Genomic DNA, 6,161 nt, shown 5'->3' with positions numbered 1-6,161 from the left:
GGTTCTAAGTTATCTCTAAGAATGGTCCTTGGAGTATTAGTCTCAGAAAAGACCACTTTGCAGAGATTTTTTGGTTCTTTTGCTCTCGCTGTTGAGCTCCAGCCCCTCCAGGTTTTCCTCACTCTCTCTACATTCATAAGATTCCATGCTTATTATTTTAACATTTTACCTGACTGAAATTGGCTTATTTTGTTGGTGGAGATAACCTTTCAAAATAAAATTTAAAAAAGCAGTTTTTGATTTTGTCTAAGACGTTTCTAAACTTATCCAGGAACAAATTAAGCTTGCTAAAATGAATTTGGACTCTCCTTCTTTTAATTAATATTGTTTATATAAGCAAAGGCATTGATTCTGAAAGATTTTAATTCATGAATGAGATAATTCATTAGGTTCTTTTTCATGTGGAATTTTTATTAAAGAAAATAAATTATTCTCTCATACAGTACTCCCCTATTACAATTTTACCTATTTATATTCCTCTAGCTCCACTCCACATCACCTCTACCCCAAGATATACTCTGCCTCTGTTTTCCTTTAGAAAACAACAGGCCTCCAAAAAACAGCAACCAAACGTGGCAAAACAAGATACAGTAAGACAGTACTAAATCCCTTATATTGAGGACAGACAAAAATAACCCAATAGTAAGAAAAAAAATAGGCAAGAAGTCAGGATCACACCCAGTCTCAATGTTTGTATTCCCTGAAAAACACAAAGGTAACAGCCATAAAATATAGGCAGAGGACCTATGCAGGTTATAAAACAAATTTTTGAGAAGTATTTTATGATGTGTTTGATATTTAGAATCCCTTCTTACTTCTTATTTTGATAACAGGTAAAGAAGGCCCTATACATAATATGCTTAGATATGATACTCCTAATTCCCAGCCAAATACCTTTGAACAATATGAAGTCAAACCAGGAAGAGAAAAAAGAATATCTCCATCATGGAAAGGGGGACCACTGAACAATTCACACATTCTTAATTCTGTGAAAGGAAGTGGTCCTAAGAATAATTATGAGAACCCAGCTGCAAAACATGTTACAAGATTTCTTGGAGAAGTAAATATGGAGGACAACCAGAGACAAGTGGAAAATACACCATCCAAGCCTGTGCTTGAAAGGCCAAGTAAATCAAAGAGAAATGCAAGTGATACACTGATGGTGGGTCCATCTACCAGAAGTCAGACTAGGAAAAGATGCAGAAATTCACAAAATTGGAGAGAAAGTTCATGGATGAAAAGTAAGTTATATCAAGTGACAACATGATTGTTCCACCATATGGAAAGGATTTTTTGTTGCATGAAAAAGAGAACAGCCAGAGGCATTTGGAAGTATGCACAGCAAAAATAAAGGAAAGGTAGAATAAACATATCTAGCATTCTGGGCAACACCAGAGTTTTCTGTAAGAGATGGGAGAATAGCAGGAGATGGACAATGAAGAATACCTAGTGAGAATATCTAGATTATAAGTAGGATCAGTAGCTGGAGGAAGCCAGGGTAGCTAAGGGTGATTTGAAGGGCATTTTTTTTTGTGTAGGGAATGGGAGAACCTAGTGGCTAGCATGGAACTTGATATGCTCATAGGCATCATAGGAATATGTTAATTGGAGAGCAAGACATTCCTTTTGCTAGAGGTAAAGCAAATTGCTCCTTTTGGTAGCCAGGGAACTATCATAACGAGTTCCTGGGTTATGCTGACATTGATCTAACTGCCAGAAATCCATGTATTGTCCATGTTGAGTTCATTTCAGCATGTTTGAACTGCCTTTTGAAGTTTGGCTAATTGACTGTCTTTGGACCTGAACTAGGTCACCACTGAATTCAGTGAACATACTGTTACAGATTTTTTTTTTAATTCTCTTCCAAAGAATGGCTATTCAGTAAAATGGGTTCCAGTAAATTGTCAATTTCTGACATGGAACTTTCATTAATTTTTTGACATCCATTTTCAGGAGGATTGTTAACATAGCCATTTATTTTTATAATCCTCTCTAGTATTTAGTGATAGTTATCAATTTTACATATATGTTAGCAATTTATAGTTCTCTTTTATAAAGTAAGATGCAGGAGAAATTCAACAGTGCAAACAATGTTTCATTATGATAACCAACTATCTCTTATCCTTAGCCAAATATGTCTGCCTGTGGAGGCATTTTTAATCTTGAGAAATTATTATGATTGGTTAAAACTAAGTTTAGGCACCATACTGTGACTTACCTACTGTGAAATTACCAAAAATGCTTCTGGTTTCATACAACATAAAGTGCATCTTCCCGAGGGGTATCTCCATGCCATAATAGTGACTGTAATAGTAACCTTGAAAAAATAAAAACAAATATGTATCCTAACCAAAGAATTTATATTTTTTTCACAATGTGAAATACGAATTTTACTCTAGTGCCAAGGATTATTAAAAGTTTTCTACTTGAAAATAGTATTATATTGTTTCCCTAGAGCATACAATATAAATTTAGTTTTTTTTTTTTAATTTTATTTTTTTTATCAGTTACATTTTATTAACTCTGTATCCCAGCCGTGTCCCGATCCCTCATTCCCTCCCAGTCCCTCCCTCAATCCCTCCCTCATCTCCACCGTGCCCCTTTCCAAGTCCACTGATGGGGGGGAACTCCTCCCCATTCATCTGATCGTGTTTTATCAGGTATCTTCAGGACTGGCTGCAAAGCCCTCCTCTGTGGCCTAACAGGACTGCTCCTCCCTTCGGGGGTGGGGAGACCAAAGAGCCAGTCATCGAGTTCCTGTTAGAAATAGTCCCTGTTCCCCTCACTTTGGGAAACCAATTGGTTACTGAGCTACCACAGGCTACATCTGAGTGGAGGTTCTAGGTTATATCCATACATGGTCCTTGGTTGAATGTCAGTCTCAGAAAAGACCCTGTGCCCAGATATATTTGGTCCTTGTGGAGCTCCTATCCTTTCCCCATCAGACTAACTCCCCTTCTTTCTTATGATTCCCTGTACTCTGCCAAAGGTTTGGTCATGAGTCTTTGCTTTGAAAACACTGCTAGTTAGAGTCTTTCAGATGCTCTCAGTAGACTCCTGTCATACGTTCAATGCACATCCCATCTGTCTTTCTAAATGAGGATTGATCATCTTACCCCATGTCCGCTCAATTGATTATCTTTTTTAGGTGTATAGATTTCATTATGTTCATCATATCTTATAGGTCAATATAAGTGAGTATATCCCATGTTTGTCTTTCTCCTTCTGGGATATTTCACTCAGAATGATCTTTTCTAGATCCCACCATTTGCCTGCAAATTTCATGATTTCCTCCTTTTTGATTGCTGAGTAGTATTCCATTGTATAAAAATACCACAATTTCTGTACCCATTCCACCGTTGATGGACATCTGGGTTGTTTCCAGGTTCTGGCTATTACAAATAGAGCTGCTATAAACATGGTTGAGCAAGTGTCCTTTTTGTGTACTTGAACAAACTTTGGGTATATACCTAGCAGTGGTATAGCTGGGTCTGGAGGAAGCACTATTCCTATTTGTCTTAGAAAGCGCCAGATAGCTTTCCAGAGTGGTTGTACCAGTTTACATTCCCACCAGCAGTGGAGCAGGGTTCCCCTTTCTCCACAACCTCTCCAGCATGTGTTATCGCTTGAGTTTTTCATCTTGCCCATTCTGATGGGTGTAAGGTGATATCTCAGGGTCGTTTTGATTTGCATTTCCCTGATGGCTAATGAGGATGAGCATTTCTTTAAGTGTTTTTCTGCCATTCGATATTCCTCTGTCGAGAATTCTCTCTTTAGCTCTGTTCCCCATTTTTTAATTGGATTACTTGGATTGCTGCTTTTCAGCTTCTTTAGTTCTTTGTATATACTGCATATTAGTCCTCTGTCAGATAAAGGGTTAGCGAAGATTCTTTCCCAATCTGTAGGCAGTCGTTTTGTTTTGATGACGGTATCCTTTGCTTTACAGAAACTTTTCAGTTTCATGAGGTCCCATTTATTGATTGTTGCTCTTAGAGCCTGTGCTGTTGGTGTTCTGTTCAGGAAGTTGTCTCCTGTGCCAATGAGTTCTAGGCTGTTCCCCACTTTTTTTTTCCAATTGATTTAGGGTATCTGGTTTTATGTTGAGGTCCTTGATCCACTTTGACTTTAGTTTTGTGCAGGGTGATAAATATGGATCTATTTTCATTTTTCTGCATGTAGACATCCAGTTGGTCCAGCACCATTTGTTGAAGATGCTGTCTTTTTTCCATTGAATGGAATTGGCTTCTTTGTCGAATATCGAGTATTCATAGGTGTGTGGATTTATTTCTGGGTCTTCTATGCGGTTCCATTGATCCTCCTTTCTGTTTCAATGACAGTACCATGCAGTTTTTATTACTGTTGCCCTGTAGTACAGCTTGAGATCAGGAATGGAGATACCTCCAGATGATCTGTTGTTGTACAGGATCGTTTTGGAAATTCTGGGTTTTTTGTTTCTCCATATGAAGCTGAGAATCTTTTTTTCAAGGTCTGTAAAGAATTGAGTTGGTATTTTGATGGGAATTGCATTGAATCTGTAGATTGCTTTTGGCAGTATGGCCATTTTCACAATGTTAATCCTACCAATCCATGAGCACGGGAGATCTTTCCATCTTCTGATATCTTCTTCAATTTCTTTCTTCAGAGACTTGAAGTTTTTCTCAAACAGGTCTTTCACTTGCTTGGTTAGGGTCACACCAAGGTACTTTATGTTATTAGTGGCTATTGTGAAGGGTGTTGTTTCCCTAATTTCTTTCTCAGCCTTTTTGTCTTTGGTATATAGGAGGGCTTCTGATTTTTTTGAGTTGATTTTGTATCCTGCCACTTTGCTGAAGGTGTTTATCAGCTGAAGGAGTTCTCTGGTTGAATTTTTGGGGTCGCTCATGTATACTATCATATCATCTGCAAATAGTGACACTTTGACCTCTTCCTTTCCGATTTGTATCCCCTTGATCTCCTTTAGTTGTCTTATTGCTCTGGCTAGGACTTCAAGTACTATGTTGAAGAGATATGGAGACAATGGACAGCCTTGTCTTGTCCCTGATTTCAGTGGGAATGATTTAAGTTTCTCTCCATTGAGTTGGATGTTAGCTATAGGCTTGCTATATATTGCCTTTACTATGTTTAGGTATGTGCCTTGTATCCCTGATCTCTCCAAGACTTTAAACATGAATGGGTGTTGGACTTTGTCAAATGCTTTTTCGGCGTCTAAGGAGATGATCATGTGGTTTTTCTCCTTCAGTTTGTTTATGTAGTGGATTACATTGATGGATTTCCGTATGTTGAACCACCCTTGCATGCCTGGGATGAAACCTACTTGGTCATGGTGGATGATATCTTTGATGTGTTCTTGGATTCGGTTTGCAAGTATTTTATTGAGTATTTTTGCGTCAATGTTCATAAGAGAGATAGGCCTAAAGTTTTCTTTTTTTGTTGGGTCTTTGTGTGGTTTAGGTATTAAGGTGACTGTGGCTTCATAGAATGAGTTTGGTAGTGTTCCTTCTGTTTCTATTTTGTGGAATAGCTTGAGGAGAATTGGAATTAGCACTTCTTTGAAGGTCTTGTAGAATTCTGCGCTGAAGCCATCTGGTCCAGGGCTTTTTTTGGAGGGGAGACTGTTAATGACTGCTTTGATTTCCTTGTGAGATATAGGGCTATTCAGTTTTCTACCTGATCTTGACTTAGTTTTGGTAGATGGAATCTTTCAAGAAAATTATCCATTTCATTTAGATTCTCAAATTTTGTGGCATATAGGCTTTTGTAGTATGACCTAATAATTCTTTGGATTTCCTCAATGTCTGTGGTTATGTCCCCATTTTCATTTCTGATTTTGCTGATCTGGATAGTTTCTCTCTGCTTTTTAGTTAGTTTGGCTAAGGGTTTGTCTATTTTGTTGATTTTCTCAAAGAACCAGCTTTTTGTTTCATTGATTCTTTGGATAGTTTTATTTGTTTCTAGTTGATTGATTTCAGCCCTTAGTTTGATTATTTCCAGCCGTCTGCTCCTTTTGGGTGTATCTGCTTCTTTTTGTTCTAGGGTTTTCAGTTGGGCCATTAAGTTGTTTGTATGTGATGTTACGAATTTCTTCTTGCAGGCACTTAGTGCTATAAATTTTCCTCTGAGCACTGCTTTCAGTGTGTCCCATAAATTTCGGTATGTTGCGC

This window comes from Meriones unguiculatus, assembly GCF_030254825.1.
Source record: "Meriones unguiculatus strain TT.TT164.6M chromosome X unlocalized genomic scaffold, Bangor_MerUng_6.1 ChrX_unordered_Scaffold_31, whole genome shotgun sequence".
Taxonomy (NCBI): Eukaryota; Metazoa; Chordata; class Mammalia; order Rodentia; family Muridae; genus Meriones; species Meriones unguiculatus.
The sequence above is the reverse complement of the archived record's forward strand: the minus strand, read 5'-3'. Positions refer to the sequence as shown.